This window comes from Silurus meridionalis, chromosome 1 (assembly GCF_014805685.1).
Source record: "Silurus meridionalis isolate SWU-2019-XX chromosome 1, ASM1480568v1, whole genome shotgun sequence".
NCBI lineage: Eukaryota > Metazoa > Chordata > Actinopteri > Siluriformes > Siluridae > Silurus > Silurus meridionalis.
In genome coordinates this window covers 17,719,726-17,737,819 of record NC_060884.1, presented here as the reverse complement: position 1 = coordinate 17,737,819, position 18,094 = coordinate 17,719,726, and positions in this window count along the sequence as shown.

The window sequence follows — 18,094 nt, the reverse complement described above, 5'->3', positions numbered from 1 at the left end:
GAACATTATTTTAATGTATATTTGGAATATATGCAGCTATACAGTATTAAACTACATTCAGTTTTGCCTGTAAGAGATATGAATGTATGCATGCCTCAGTAAGATGATTGTGTATGCCATCCTCATCTAATCATATCTAAGCTTATATTAATATTAATAGATTAGATATAAAAACCAATTAACATACATTTTACCAGTGCATACAGATCCACACATCTGAACAAGTGACACCTCAACTGGTTAAGTGATCATCAGCATTTACTAGAAACCAATAGAAGTGATTTAAATGCCTTTGCAGGAAGACATCACAGAGATTGGTTATTAAGAGGGCTTTCTGCCCATGCCTCCTGCTCAATATTGCATGGCCATACTTATTTAATGAGGTTTTAATGTAAGTGGAGCTATCACCTGTAAATGGACAGACACATAGTATAGAAAAAGTGCACACCAGAATCCAATAAATTAAAGAATGTGCACAATGTTACACACATTAAGACAGAATAATTGGTTTCAACACATTTTTTAAATAACATTCATACTAAGATTCAAAATAAAAAATGGAAGATTTCACGAGTTAGCAGCTGATAAAATAGCTGAATGGCACATTTACACCCGTTCTGTCTGGATAATATAAACCTGAACACTTTCTCATTTGCAATTGTGGCTAATCACTAGTTAACACAGCGAGAAATCAATAGGGTTGGGATCATTGCATCAGCAGCTGGGTGACAGACAGGGGATATCATTACACCCTCACATATTTCAAGGTCACACCAGCTAGTAAGTCAGATACAGTATCAGCAATCACAGCTGCCTTTAAGCTAGGAACATGAAAATAAATCTAAGCAGTGGATAAGACGGCATGGAAAAAAATCAGTAGTCCAAAAATGTAAATAGGTTGAAAGTGATTATAGATTGCCACATTTCTGACTTTGGTGAAATGTGTACAATCTATGGAAATCTGAGAAAAGGTTGGTGTGGCAGCGAGGGGGCGTGACCGAGCACCGGTTTGTAAATGAAGAGCAAGGCCGGAGAGACAACCGGTAAGAATCACACACTTGTTGTGAATTAGTCTAATCTGTGTTCTCTGTTGCAGTGAGTGGGGTAAAAGCATAAGAAGAGTGACAGAAGAGCGTGTGTGTGTGAGAGAGAAAACGCAGAGATCAAATAAAGAATCTGGTTCTGTCAAACTGGTCGCCGCCCCACTGTTCTTCCTTCCCCTGAACCATTAGCTCCCCTACAGTTTGATTTATATAGTAGTTGAATTTAAAATAAAACAAGCTGTTTTCTGAGTACATTTTTAAAGCATATTATTTGAATAGATATTTTTGCCACTGAAAATCTAATCATTGGCATATTTTCACCACAAGAGTATTCAATTCAATTCAGCTTTTATTGTACATTATTCATAAAGCAGCTTTACCGAAACCTGCATATAAAATTGGAATTTAAATGTGTGCCTAATGTGGAAGCCAGGGGCAATAGTGAGACAGTAAAACACCCTGAGGCAACAGGGCAAAGAAACCTTGAGATTTCAGGGAGTCAAACTCGAAAGTGAGACGGTGTCTTAGCTGGGTGACAAAAGAAAATAATAAACTTATATAACTACTGTAAATTCTATAATACAGTAAAACTATGGTGATCTGTAGGCTATGCATATAGGGTCACCTTTAGCAGCAGTGAATGATTTTCAGGTGAGTGAGGCTTGGCTCCAAGCAGAAGTGGGGCATCAGAATGGATGAGGCAGGTCTGGAGAGCAGAGAAAGTCAGGGCCATTTTCGTCTCAGAAGTAACATGTATAGCTCAGAGAGAGTGAGAAAGGTGGGAGATGGGAGGATAACACAGGTTGTAAGCTATATTCTTGTACTGTAATGGCTCAAGAACATCAAGTACATTGTGTACAGAATGCAATCAGGTAATTGTGAAAAATAAGCTTTGACAGAATAACTAAAAAGGGGAGCCAGAAGGCAGCCAGACACTCACACATCAACCTTTGTGAGAGTGTGATCATGTGTTGGCGTGGGGCAGGGTTTTGTTCATAATACAAACATCCCAGTTTGCCAGAACACTGTATGCCCATGAACAACCTCCAGATCTGTGCATATACTTAAAAACTTGACAAAAGCTTTGACTAAACAAAGAGGATTTCAGCCTAGACAGAAAGACTGAGATGGGATCTGAGTCCCAAACACTACAGTAATTTGAAGAGTATTATGTCGGGCTATATAAGATAAAGCTCTGCCTTCGGCTGGACCTTACCAACAAATGATTATGCTGTTTGAGAGTGGTGGATCATAAAAGACCAAAAGTTCATTACGGTGCTGTGGCACAAAATAAACATAGAAAAGTCTTGGCTCAACAGTTAAGATTCCAGGTTATCTGTTTCTTAGCCCTATCTGCTTCAGAAGTGCAATATAATGTCAGGCTCAGATATGAAGAAAAAAGAAAATAATTTCTGTTTGCTGTGTGCAGATACATGAACAATGCAATGCTATTATATATGATGGATTTGGTGATTTCAAAATCATGGGCCACCTCATAGCCTTTGTTTGGTCCTTGAGCATGGCTTTTAAACCTCAAATGTATTGTGAAATATATTCTGAAAAGACCCTTTGGATAAACTTGCCAAATGTTTTAGAAAGCAGACTGTATAATGTATAAACCTATCCAGCTGTTTACTTTAGTGTTAAAGACACATGTTCAATCATGACCTTTTCTGGACACTCTACTTTTTGTTGCATTCTTTTCCTTTTAAGTGATGTCTAAATGCTCAAAGTAAAGATTCCATTAACTAAAAATAACATTCTGCAAGAAAATAAATGTGTGAACAATATATACATGCAGTGCATCAATTTGTAGAATACATTTATCATTATTATTATTTTAAATCTCTGTTTGTTTGTATCTTGTACCTTAAAGAGGGCCTCTTGGGACAGAGGAATGTCATTGTTTTGGCTTGCAAGGAAAAGTCATATCCTGTAGACTACTTCTGACCTTGGCTCTAAGGCATGTCTGGTTGAAGTAAGAGTTGGAGAATCAGAATGAAGATCTGAAGGAGACAATCCAACAAATAAGCATTACAAAGAGGATATGTTTGGAATGCCATGAATTCTTTTTCAATTTAATTTTGAGTTAATTCAGAGTTAATTTTGTCCAACTTTGCCAAGTTGTTCAATGTGTCCATTTTGCATTGAGAATGCTTGTTTCGCCTACAGTCTCTGGAAATAGCCATCTCTCATCAAAAATGAAGGACTTCCTGCTACTGTGTCACATAAGTGCAATGTAATGAGAAGCAAAGTGATTTGGTCACCAACAATAGCAACAAAGTACGGTGGTATGTTTATTTAATCACAGACAATGCAGCATTATGTGTGCTTTTTTGGAAGTTCCATTTATTCATTCCAGCTTGCAGCTTTTGATTTATTGATTGATTCAGTGATTGGCTACTCGCTCTTTGATTTAGCTACTCAAAACAGAACATAGCTGGTATTCTTGTGCTTATATTTTGGGACTTTAAGCACTTTAAGCCTTTAAAATAAAAGGCAGAAATTGCAAAATGCTTTCTTTCTGACCCTACCAGACTATGATCTATCGTGGCAGCTGACTGTAAACTAATGATAGGAACATCCACAAGGTGCTGCAACAGCATCCAACAAAACAAACATGACACGGATCAATTGACACGAGAATTAGAGGTGACAGTTTGTCAACAGACACTAACTGTAAGATCTCTTTCACACACACACACACACACACGTCTTACTTTGTCATTATGAAGACCTTCTTAAATAGCTAATTAATGATATATTTACAAATGTTAGCTTGTCAGGACAGGCCATATCCCAACAAATATGGAAAATGGAGAAAAACTAATTGGGAATGCAGTAGTGCATGCAGAGTATACTGTATGAATATTGGGGGTGTGTCTGCATCTTAAAATCGCATGTGGCTCTAAGATGAAATGTGAAGGTCATGCTGGAGTTATGGTTAAGGGATCCCAGTCCTATAGATTAATCTGTCGCTCTCTGTCAGTATAATAGACCAGCTCCCTCTCAATTCCAGTGTTATATAGTGGTGTTATGTATCTGAGGATGAGAGGCGATAAAACGGAAGGTTCAAGGCCTGGGCTGGTTTCCAACGCTGGCAGCAAAAACTAGATTAAACTATCTATTAATTATCTTCATAAAGTTCCTTTACTGTGAGTTTTAAAAGACATTCAAATGTTATGTCATGTGTATATAAGGAAAATCAAACAATATATCAGAAAGCATTTTAACCAAAATAACTACAATCTCTTTGATATTAATCTATTCTTACATTTTTGCATTTTTGTATGTTTCACAAAATTGAAACAGACAGATAGCTAGAGTATATACATCTTTGGAAACAGGCATGAATCACTGTAATAGAGAGAAGCAAAAACAGCAATCTGCAGCTGTCACTGTGATAAATAAATAGCAAGAAGACTTTCCCTGTCAACCACCAGCCCAAAAAAAGATTCATTTTCTCTTTTGTATTTGTCCAAACAGTGTTTATTGATATTGTAAGGAGGCTGACAGCAAAATCAAATGAATCATTGTATTTTTTTATTTCAATATGCCAATTGAGTAATACAGTGGTGCATTCGAGAGCATTCCTCTGATTATCAATACTGAACTTAAATTATTGTCACATTCCTCCCATTGTCCAGAAGCATGCCGATATACAGATGCTACAGTGTGTGAGTGAGTGTGTGAGTGAGTGTGTGAATGAAGCCCTGCAGTGGACTGGCATCAAGTCTGGGGGTGAATTTTTAAACAGGTTTCACCACAAACCCGATACGGTTACTGAATATGGGTAAGTGGGTGAATTGAGTAATATTGAGTGCTTCTGAAATTGAGGTAAACAGGAAACATTTATTTTTATTATTTTTGAAAGATTATTTATTTCCTCAATAAATAGTACTTTATATTCCTTTTATATTTATCATTTTCTATGCCAGTTTTCAGCTTCAAAGGTCATCAAACCTTTCCTAGTTTAATGAGTCAAGCAGGTTTACTCAACATTACTCATGTTTACTCCAAATTTACTCATAGTACATTTATTAATATCCTGTTTTATTTACCCAGGCAGTGTGTTTTTTTGTCCAAGCAGTAGCTGATGCATCATTGCTAAGTAATAACAATAAAAAGATTCTTGAATGCTCTATTATTGTAGTACCATTCCTTTCAAATATTAGCAAGAATATAGCTGGTTCGAAGAGACCTTTTTAGACCTCTTTACTAATTAAGACACGTTTTATCATCATGTACATGAAAAGGAAGAATGAACCTGACATCTTTTAATGATTTTTTTATTCACATTTTATTAAGATCTACATAAAAGAGTGTACTGTTATAAAAACATATATAACAGTGGTTGCTTTGAGACACCCAGATGTGAAGTGATTACATAAATGTCAAAGAGCTAAGGAAATGTTGCACAAGTGAAATAGGAAATAGACAAATGACTAAATAAGTATAGGGGTAGATTAAAGATAGGACAGTGTGTGGACAGTGCAGTAAAGTGTAACAATGACTGAAAAATATCAAAAATTTCAATACATATTTTATGTATTTTATTTACTGTTTGAGGCTTCAGGAAATAATTATTTGAAATAATTCTTATTTTTTAACTCTTCATGCTGAATGGGATTTGTATGGTTCTCAGATTTTCTCCCAATGTCCAAATGCTTGCACCTGGCTATTTTAAACTGGCCCTAGGTCTGAATGCTTGTCTGATTGTGAATGTTCACAATGCATTGAGATGTAAAGGAGCTCCATCTGGGGGATTCTAATGCCCTGACCTTCTGCGTGTTGCCAAAATGCACCAGATGGACTGGGATAATAAACAGAAAATCAATGAATAATTTAATAAGTGATTCCTTAAAGCTATAAACCTTTGTAAATTATTAACATATGTATTTAAGTAAAAACATACAATTAATTATCCTGTTCTATTACTAGCATTTAAAAGCAGAAATATTTTATTTATATACACAGACTAAAGCAATTTAATGAACAGTATGCATTAATGGCCAGCATAGTGCAGCAGTTCAATCTTCAAGGTCGACAGGTCAATCATGAACCCTTGTTAATGTCTCTGTAGATTTTCTTAAACCATCTTGGTAGGTAGATTGGCAAGATGCTGTAGAAAATAAGTAGTTCTGAATTGTAACATTTATGCCTAAAAACCTATGCCTATATGTCTGATAAACAGCAGAATTCATTTTTCAATAATAATTGAGAGAATCTGGGTCAGGGAGGACCTGTGAGAGATTTACTTTCGAAATCCCATCCTCCTACCCAAAGGTTTTGAATGAGATATTTAATTTAGGCAAGCACAGAGATACATTAAGACTACAATATACCCCCCATGTGTCTCATTTATCAAATCAAGCACTCTACTAAGAACTACATACTCAGACACACACACACATAAACACACTTGCGCACACAAATGCACATCATTAAGAGCAAATGCTCACAGTACATGCAGATAATTCTGTGCCTTAAACAGTGACACCATATGACATCAATAATTAAACAGAATCTACATATGTGTACCATACTAGCTCATATTTTGAAAAGTTATATATAAAATATATATATTCCTGGTAGTGGTGATATCAAAAAAGCAGACGCTAATTTTATAAAAAAAAAGAAAAAAAAGAAAAAAAAAAGATAAAGTTTATGTTTATATAGACTTTATATTATAAAGTTTACATGTTTATAATTTTACTCCTTAAACTCTCGAAAACTTTAGTCAATCAAGAACCACAACCAGCAATGTTTTAGTACAGCAATCTACATCACCAGATATTTCCTAGATCTTAACTTCCACTGAATGCAGCCACTACTTCCTCGAATATATACATCTTCTACATTTTGGAATTAAGAAGATATTACTGAGGCATACTTGAGAATATACAGTACAGACCAAAAGTTTGGACACACCTTGTGTGTCAAACTTTTGGTCTGTACTGTATATATATTATATATACAGTACAGACCAAAAGTTTATATATATTATTATATAATAATATATTGTTTCACACTTTTTTGTTATGTATATAATTCCACATGTGTTAATTCATAGTTTTGATGCCTTCAGTGTGAATCTACAATTTTCATAGTCATGAAAATAAAGAAAACTCTTTGAATGAGAAGGTGTGTCCAAACTTTTGGTCTGTACGGTAGATATATCTGGCAATAATTATATAATATGAGCAATTAAGTGATTTTTTTTGCTACTAACCTTTGTCATGAATAACATTGCTGAGATGTGACAATTACAAAAGTGTCATATTTTGCAGGATGCACTAGCCCTGCCCCAAAATAGGATGTATCTCACAACAAGCATTGGCCACTAAACTGCTGCAAGACTAGGTGGTGCTCAACAAATCCATCTAACAAAAATGCAGCTATTGGCCCTTTTGGAATGATATCCATTCTACACAGTAAGGTGCTGCACTTACTTTTTGAAACAAAGCTCATAGTCCTACAAAAGGCCAAGTTAAACAATAACTTAATGTATCAGACAAAGAGTCTAAAGTGACTAGCTGATTCACCCAGAGTTTAACTTTATTCAGATTGTGAGCTTAAAAAAGTAAAAAAAAAAAAAAAGAAAGATAAACCTCAGTACATATGTTCGTCATCTTGTCTTGTCAAGAGAAAATCATGTTTTTAAATAATACTAATCCTTAAAAAATCCTTTAAAAACATTCTACATGAATTTGCAAACTTAAACTTTAGTGAAAAAGCAACCATTATTCAATATTCAATCAATTAAATTCTATTCAATGCCCAAGACAAAAGCAGTTAAATACAGATAATATAGCAATAAAGAATAATTAAGATAGTTCTTTATAAGTGTTTGTCCCTAATGAGCGTGCCGGTGGCGACTATGGCAAGGAAAAACTTCCTGAGATGGCATAAGGAAGAAACCTTGAGAGGAACCAGACTCAAGAGGGAACCCATCCTCATCTTGGTGGCACAGAATGTCCAATTATTACTGCTAAACGATGTTGAGGTGTGCAGTGATGGTGATCAAATGCAAACTGCAGTCCTGAGTCATTGTAGCAGACTGTTGACATTAAGTACAGTCCAAATCCATCCTCAAATTTTCTGTGATATTCACGATAACAAGACTTGTGTCTATTTTAGACTTGAATAGGGTTCATTACAATATAACATGATCCACTTATTATAGTAAACACATTAATACCTAAATTTCTCGTAAAAAAACTTTTACTGTATCTGGGACAACATGACTTCAGTTAGTTTATCTTCTGATTCCACCTGATGAAGTAATAGGCATTAGATAGAATCAGTGTTTGTTTGAATAAAAAAAAGTGGAGAAAAGCTGCCACCCTGGGATATTGAACAACATGCAATTTAAGATATGTTAGACAATATCAAACTAAGTGATAGTCTTTCAAACTTGCTGATTTCTTCTTCTTCTTTCGGCTTCTTCCATTAGGGGTCACCACAGCGGATCATCCGTCTCCATATTCCCGTCCTCTACATCTGCCTCTTTCAAACCAAATACCTGCATGTCTTCCCTCACCACATCCATAAACCTCCTCCTTATCCTTCCTCTTTTCCTCCTCCCTGGTGGCTCCATTCTCAGCATTCTCCTACTGATATAACCCATGTCCCTCCTCTTCACATGTCCAAACCATCTCAATCGCGCCTCCCTCACCTTGTCTCCAAAACGTCCTACATGCGCTGTCCCTCTAATAAACTCATTTCTAATCCTGTCCATCCTCATCACTGCCAATAAAAACCTCAACATCTTCAGCTCTGCTACCTCCAGCTCCGCCTCCTGAGATTTTACTCAATGCCATTGTCTCTAATCCATAACTAAACTAGAGATATAAAACAAACTAGATACTGTCTGCAGGAGACAAATAGAACCTCTTCAGTAAAATGTCTAAAATCCTTTACCCCAATCTATCAGACTTCATTTCTTTCATTGATTTCACAATAAGCAAGTAAGAAGCACGATGTAATCAATTACATCATGGACAGCAGTGAGAGACCTTGGTTTTCAGTTTAGTGATTGCCCTTCATCTCCTGTTCGAAGCTATTGCCAGCATTGTGGTTTTCATCTCAGAAACATTGGTCTTTTAAAAATTATTTTATACCTGATGCAAAAAAAAAACAACACAGCTAATGAACTGAGTGAACTTTCTCTGTGACTTTCTCCATGCTATATAGTCTGAGCCACTCTTTCACCCTTGTCCTTCTCTTGGACAATATCTGCGTTGTGTCAAATGTAAATGAACAATGGTGATGTAGAAAACATTTTCTGATATTTCTTTATAAACAAAGCTACTCTGGCAAAAGCAGCACAAATGACAAATGTTGCATGCCAGGTAATTAGTAATTTCATTTCAAAGTGCATTTTTCTTTTATATAAAGTGGTGATTAAATAGAATATGATCAGGTTTATTATCGTATTTCAGAGTCTCTCCTTCAGACTCTATTTAGATGTATTCAGGAGTGTGCCCAGCAGTGCGTTTGATATTGTGGTCTGTCAGAATCCTTTTGTAAAAGCATCAGTTACTCAGTTGCTATAGGAGATGGCTCAGGTCAGACTAGGCTTTGATTATGAGCTCTTCTCTGGATGCAGCCCTAGAGACTATACTGGCATGCTTTAACACAAAAAAAACACTTCCTGAGCATTGTGCACCACAAGTAACTGAAAGTCACAAAGTGGCTAAAACTAATTTTAAAATACTAAATATTGTACTAAATATAATACTAAATATTACAAAAATGTACAAGTTGGCACATTTTTTCTTATTTATAGATTTTGTTTTGTATTATAATTTAAGCAGATGTATTAAATGTGCATTTTGATTAAACACACACATTTTAAATAAAGAACAGTATTTATACACTTGTATATAGCGCACAGCTATACAGCTTTAAGCATTAGATAGGATTTAAGTTGTATAAATTAAGTTAGAAATAGGGCCCCAAATACTAAAATATATGCAACAAAATGTGAGGAACGCTGGGAGACTTCTATAGAATTTTAATATATGCAGAGAACAGGTTAATAATTCATGAATGACAGTAAGACATGCCAGAACATCTCCAGAACGTCTCTACATATCCAGAAAATCTTTAGCATTTTAAAATATTCATTCACCATCCACTTTAATAGAAACCTGTACACCTGCATATGCATGGAGGTTAGTATGCCAGATAGACTGGTTTGAGCATCTGCAAACCCTCAGTGCAAAGGTTGTTTTTTTGGTGTTTTTTTGCACCATGATGTGTAAACTCAGTAAACTTTAAGTTATGTGTAATATATATTTTTCTCCATTCTGATGTTTCTTGTGCACATTACCTGACCAGTGTCTAAACAATTGTATGCAGTGTTGCTAATTGGATAACAGCATGAATGTACAGGTGTATACATGTACAGGTGGTCTTAATAAAGTAGACCATGATTGTACATACCTGCAATTGTGATGAGTGAATGAGGCACTGAGAGGAATTAGATATGCATGGGACACCAACTGACAACAATGCAAAGCACAAGAAACAAAAACACTAATAAAAAAAAAAAAAATACTCATAGATAATAATGACCACTAAGAAAATCCTCAAAACCAGGTGTCAGTTGGCAAAATGAAGCAGAATGCAAGCATGACACCAAAGACGTGGGTGTTACAGCAACAACAAACAGAAATGTGACAGGCACAAGCGGTGTGTCCAACTGTATCCTGTATCCATAAATACTACAGGATGCTCAGTGGTAAGCCACAAACATGTATAAAGTAAGTTTATGAAACTTGATTTTTTTTTTTATAAATTGGCAGCACATATACTCTACTTCTTGGCATATTATATAACAATGTATTTAAAAGATTAATATTAGTGCTAAATGTAATAATGATAATTGTTTTAATAAAATTTCATTTTGAACATTTAGATTCTTTGAGTCCTGTTGTTTTCACATCAATACATAATTAAAAATCAGGCTTTAATAATAATTAATTACCATATTACACAACATATATTAAATGTGTTTGTCCTTAATGTTCAATGATTTACTAAAGCACATGTTAATTACAGAAACCCAAACCTAAATCACACACACTGAGAGCACACCGCCGGGAAATGTATTGCGATTACACATGTTTATAATGTATCTTATGGAGATAATTTCCTAGAGACAGGTTGTGCAAATAACATGATATAGAAAAAAATAATAATTTAAAACCATAACAAGCCCTGTGTACAATATGGATGTGTGCTTACAATTATTTAGTTTTATTTTTATAGCACTTTTAACAATGGACAGTGTCACATAGCAGCTTTAATGAAAATAAATAGATTTAATACATAATTGGCTTACTCACACCACTAGTAAAACCCAGTTCTGCAAGACACGCCTACAATAGTATCACTGATACTCATTCTTAATGCTCATGATCTAGATATCACAGATTTGCTCTCTTTGAAAAGTGGGTCAGTTCTCATGAGTCACTTCCATCTTCTGCAGGCATCAGGGCCTTCTCCATGAATCATATAAAAAGTAGAGAAAGCAATATACACACACACAAGTATACAGATTGAAACTACACATTCCAAACCTTAAACTGACCAAATATATAAGACCAAATATAAGTAGAATCATATTAAATATAAATCATCTTTATTAAGCTTACACAAACCTTACATTCTGTTCTCAGAATGTGAGCCAATCAGTGATGCTGCCAGAAAGAAAAAAAAAGACAAAAATTTGTCAGAACAAGCCTTGAACACAGGCAGTCACCACGACCTCACCACTCCCTATCAGATGATTTAGTGCTCTTGGGGGAATGCTCAGCCAATGCAATGGGCTCAAAACACAAAGCAGCCACTAGATTACAGCTGTTCCTCTCACACCATCTCCCACAGCAAACCATGGAAGCAAGTGCTAGTGCTACACACTAATTATTGCAATCATCTCCTTTCTGGGTGCCTTTGAGTGACAGGAGGAGCAGGAGGGAATTAAACATGCTCGCTTGGAGACCAGTTTGATGAGGAGGACCTAATTTTCAGGCAGTGTTCCAAATACAGTGATCACGTTGAAGCTTACACAAGAGAGCTATCTTAAGCAGAATACAAACCCACATTTTAAAAATCTGGCAAGAATCAGAGCTGAAATTCATCATATGCTGTTTTAGCCTGTGTGAGAAGTTAAATTAAATGTAATTCTAATCAAAATGACACCACTAAGAGATAGATAGATAGATAGATAGATAGATAGATAGATAGATAGATAGATAGATAGATAGACAGACAGACAGACAGACAGACAGACAGACAGACAGACAGACAGACAGACAGACAGACAGACGTCCAAAACAGTACCACTTTTTGATTTTTTTTTTATTCAGCTTTCCAAGCATTTCTTCCATGACTTATTTTTTAAACATGATGTTATGCATAAACAAGATTGTAGGAAATTGTGAAAAGTTATACATCTAGAATGTAACGGAATAGGCTGCATTTGTTTGGATTACAGCCTATAGTACCATAGTGAAGAGCAGGTGATAGTAGTGAGGAGGAGGAGAGTTCTCACTCATGGTGGGCAGGGAATTCTGATGACTGATCCTGATGAGTGTGTAGTGTCATTTCAGGGTTTGATATTACTGCCTTTCCAATGACCTCTTCTCTGGGACTTCCCAGAGCTGAAGTATGAAAAATGTCTTAATTAGTATAACACCTGCCAGCTTTTTGTATACAGGGTTTTGCTGATTAATGTGTTGTTTTATTTCAGTCATCTAACGGGAGAAATGCCTTTGTTTATAACAAGCTCCTCAAACACACACACACACACACACACACACACACACACACACACACACACACACACACACACACACACACAAAGCCTAACAAGATGAAAATAAAGTAATTCCGCTGCGCAGGTGGCAATTTTCTTATCCCGGTGATTTACGGAAAGGAGAAGGTGTAAAATATCCCGATCCCGTGGTGCGCCCAAGCTATCGCGATGACGTACGGTGTTTCCCCCGAGGGCGCGTGGGACCTTTCACCGGCTACGCACGCGGCATGTTAACAGAAGATGAGAATTTTTCACGACCCTGTCCAAGCAGAATAGATTGGAAAGCTGAACGCGCCAGTTTATTATACAGACATGTGATAGAATGAGATTTTGGATATAAAGCAAATTGAGCACAGTAACACCTGCGTCTACTGTTGTTTCTGTTAGCCAGTGGTGCCATAGCAACATTTATAGGCGGAGTTCACGTCCCATTTCCTCTCTGCTGTTAAACAGAACACGTGCGGTATTTCTACGAAAATGGGAGGGGAGGAGAGCAAAAAGTCATTTGCACAACAGACAAAGTAATGCTTATGGGGTCCATCAGGCACTTGTAAATCCACGACGGAATTACGATTCCACAAACATCCAATCGATCACACTTAGGACGCATGCCTGGCCGCTTTTTTTTGGTGCACGTGCGCAAAGCCTGGATTTGGCGCGCGCAGAAGTGAAAGAGAAGGTCAGAGAGATGGTCGCGCGCTCTCGTTACAACTGCAGCACACGGGAAAAAAGGTTTATATAGTCGAGCACACCTAAGAAAGGCTATATGAACCAACTAAGTGATATTTCTTAACCAAATTAATAAATGTTAATGGTTTATTTTTTATAAATAAAACCCTTGAACGTATTGCTTAAATTGCTTCCATTAGGGGTCGCCACAGCGGATCATCCGTTTTTTATCCTACTCTCCACTACATAAGCCTTGTTCAATCTACCTGCATGTCTTCCCTCAACAAATCTATAAATCTCGCCCTTGGCCTCCCTCTTTTCCTCCTTCCTAGCAGCTCCATTCTCAACATTCTTATTCCTATATATCCCATGTTCCTCCTCTGCACATGTCCAAACCATCTCAATCAGGCCTCTCTCACTTTGTTCCCAAAACGTCCTACATGCGCTGTCTCTCTAATAAACTTATTTCTAATCCCGTCCATCGCTCCCAATGAAAATCTCTAGCGTGATGCATCTTCAGCTCATACAACATTCTTATAAACTTCCCTTTTCACCTTTGCAGATACACTTTAATCACAAATTACTCCTGCTACTCTTCTCCACCCACTCCACCCTGCCTGCACTCTTTTCTTCACTTCTCTAATACACTCTTCATTACATTGCACTGTTGACCACAGGTACTTAAACTCATCCACCTTCACCGCATCTTCTCCCTGCAACTGCACCACTCCACTGCCCTCCCTCTCATTCACACACATGTACTCTGTCTTACTCCTACTGGCTTTCATTCCCCTTCTCTCCAGCACATACCTCCACCTCTTCAGGCTCTTCTCAACCTGCTTCCAACTCTCGCTACAAATATATACAAAATATAATGTCTTTCACCACTGCAAACAGGAAAGGGCTTAGAGCCGATCCTTGATGCAGTCCAACCTCCACCTTGAACCAGTCTGTCGTTCCTACTGCACACTTCACTGCTGTCACACTGTCCTCATACATGTCCGGCACCACCCTCACATTCTTTTCCACCACACCAGACTTCCTCATACAGCACCCTGTTCTACACTTTCTCTAAATCCACAAACAAACAAAGCAACTACTTCTGACCTTCTCTATACTTCTGCATAAACATTCTCAAAGCAAATAAAGCATCTCTGGTGCTCTTCCTCGGGATGAAACTATTCTGCTGCTCACAGATGGTTCCTCTTCCCTCAGCCTGGCTTCCACTACTCTTTCCCATAACTTCATGGTGTGACTGATCAACTTTATTTCTCTGTAGTAACTGCAGGTCTGCACATCTTCCTTATTCTTAGAAATTGGTACCAGCACACTCCTTCTCCATTCCTCAGGCATCTGTTCACCTTCCAAAACATCTAACATCTTTATGCTTTTACTAACATGGGCATGCAAGTTATAGTATCCAATGTATATAATAATATATAATATATAAGTATACAAAGTGAGAAAAGGGAAAAAATAAATGAAAAAATGCCTGCATCGTTGCATCTGTGAATCACAGTTTGTCTTTGTGCATGCAATCATGCATGCACAATTAAGCATGCTTTTTATGTTAAAAGCTTATGTGTTAATCAGCGAAGGTTGGCCTTTATGCTAGCTGGAACAGCTTGCTGGCTGTAGCTGACTGCTGCAGCAGGTTGATTTAGTACCACAACACTGAAGTCTACTGAGAAAGTCGGAAAACAGAGTTTCAGACATAGGAAACCTAATGCCCTCTTGTGGTCGAATACCTTTCAGAAACACAAAAATGTCACCAACATTTCTAATTTGAATATCACGCTTTATTTGCCCCAAAGGACACGTGTGTCTGCTTTCAAGATGAAATCTCAATTCTCTGAAAACCAAAGGATCTTCTTTTTAGTTTAATGCTTAGATTACATAATCACTGAAAGTATTCATTGAAATATAAACCCTTTGTTAAAGCCCAGAAGTACACGTACATGGACACATTTCCTCTACTGGAACAATCCTAAGGGTCAATGAAAAAGAAGCGATGTAGCTTATAATTAAGGCCTTATTCACGTAAAACATGCACAGTGTATGTTTTATAAGAGGATACACAGACTAAATCCAGAGTCTTTCTTTTGCCCGGGCAGCTTTCTGTATCACAAAATATTATTACTCCTTACTTTCATACTACATGTTGACTGTATGATACCAACAGGAGACAGTGAATTTGACTACATCTATCACGTCACAAAGTTTGCAGGACTTTTCTCAAAATTTCATTACAGGCTTCAGATAACTGTAAATATTACACAAAAAAGAAGCAGCAATAATAATAATATAAATAATAATTAAACGGTATTTTGAAATAAGACGATAATGGTTTTATGGGTAAATAACACCTAGTTCTCTCACAGCTGAAGAGAGATACACGGCAAAGCATGACTGATCTGTTTTAGTTTGCCTAGACATGTTTACCTGCAGTACATAGATTAGTGGCTCAGCTGCCACATTTTCAGAAAGCTAATCCTGCCGCTTCTCTTTTGCTACATACCATAGGACAGTTCAGAATCAGTTAAATTACTCCGTGATCCTCCTCTTTCTGTACACGAAAAGGACACCGTTTAAGGAATGTAGGCATAGGAGGCAAATGCCGTGACATGTTTTAATACTCTAATGCTTAATCAAGCACATCGGCCTATATGATGTGCTGTCAGGGAGAGTCTTGGTGTTTTTACAGGGTGGAATTTTGGGGGTTTGCTTTTCTGAACCTGACCAAGCTCTTCAACAAGAGGCCTGTTCTCAACTTCTGTTCCCTCAGCACCGGACAGATGGACAGATTTGGGAAGGACAAGAGAAAAGTGTAGGAGGCAAAGCACGACCCAGTATCAACACATCTGCAGATGGCCCGTAGGAACCTGCAGGAATTTCTGTTGACATATAAATATATGTCAGAAACGAAAGCACACACAATGATTAAGATAATTCAGTGATGAATGTGTCCCATGTGTGAGTGATTTATTTGACATTAACTGCCTTTCAGGAAAACTACTATTATATTTCCTGTAATTTATTTCTGAACAACCTTCTCTGCTACTTAATGTCAAACAATACACCCACACCATTATGAAATTAAAGCATTTTTCATAATATTGTTATATTTAACATTTTTGCCATTTGGCTGATGCCTTTATCAAAAAGTGAGTTAAAAATATTGTATTTATACAGCTGAGCAGTTAAAGGACCCAGGAGCAGCAGCTTGGTGATGCTGGGATTTAAAATCATGACCTCTCAGTCCAACTATTGAGCTACCACTTCGCTTTACCATTCAGTTTGACCCAAAAGATGATGACCATCATAACAGAAGAGACATGTCATTGGACAATTTAATCAATACTTTGCTACTCTGTTGAATGAAATTAGATAACAGTGTAGTATATGACACTCATTGTACTCTCCAAGGGTTCATGTTCTGCATTATAGGGAAGGCCTTTGTATGTCTTAAGAGATGGCAGATCTTTTGATCACTTCTTAGGTTTCAGAGGTGAAAGGGGTCACTTGATCTGCTGAGGCTGTTTTGGGGAGGGTGTAAAGGATTGGCCACACAGCAGTCAGTGTCCAGTATAATAGTGTATGTGTCTGTGTGAGTGTCTGTGTGTTTCTGTGTGTCCTACCACCCCTGCAATCGAAGAGGCCAAAAGAGGCCAACCCATTTGCAAGCCAGATTGACTTTCTGACTTGCATTCAGTTCATAATCACAGAAGCTTCTTTATCTTTTTGCCAAAATCAGAAGTCAGGTTTTACACTTTATTTAAATTCTAATGTAATTTGCCACTGAAAATTGAAAAAAGCTTTTATTGTAATGGCTGGGTGAGCTCTGTATTGCCTTCACATTTCTAAAATTTGAATGCTGTTACTTCTCAACAACTAGTAATAAGTAGTAGTTTCTCATTATATATTATTTGACAAATGTCAGGAATTTAAGGATTTAGTGTATATATTCTCCATATTTCTAAAATGAGAGTTATGCTTGGAGAGAGGGTTTCTTAATCCCAGCCATTAAAAAGCATAATAAACCATTAGACAAAACAAATAATATTTTCTTTGTACTATTCATATCATATTTGATATGATTCTTTAACCCATTTATCAGGTGTCAACAGGTCGAAGCACATGCCTCTAAAAGGTGTTGATTTGGACTACTAGGCCTCACTGTAAAAGCTGATAACACGTGTTGGCAGATGTTCATTGCCTGCCTGTGTCATGGAGGTCACTGGAAAACCTATGGAACATCTGGAAAAAATAAATTAACTGACAGCTCAAAGAGTACAACTGATAAAACAGGTGGGTGCTACTATGTTTTTCATTCCTTCTGCCTTCCTTTCTGTTCATCTGTCTTCTGTAATTCTTTTTCCTGTAAGAATCATCTCCCTCTTTCTCTTCTACTGACAAGAGAGATAAAAAGGTATTGGATAATAATATCAAGCTGAACTGAAATACTGCCCCTCTGAATGAAAAGCTTATGTAAATGATACATGACAATACATGCAGGTGTGTGTGTGTGTGTGTGTGTATGTGTGTGTGTGTGTGT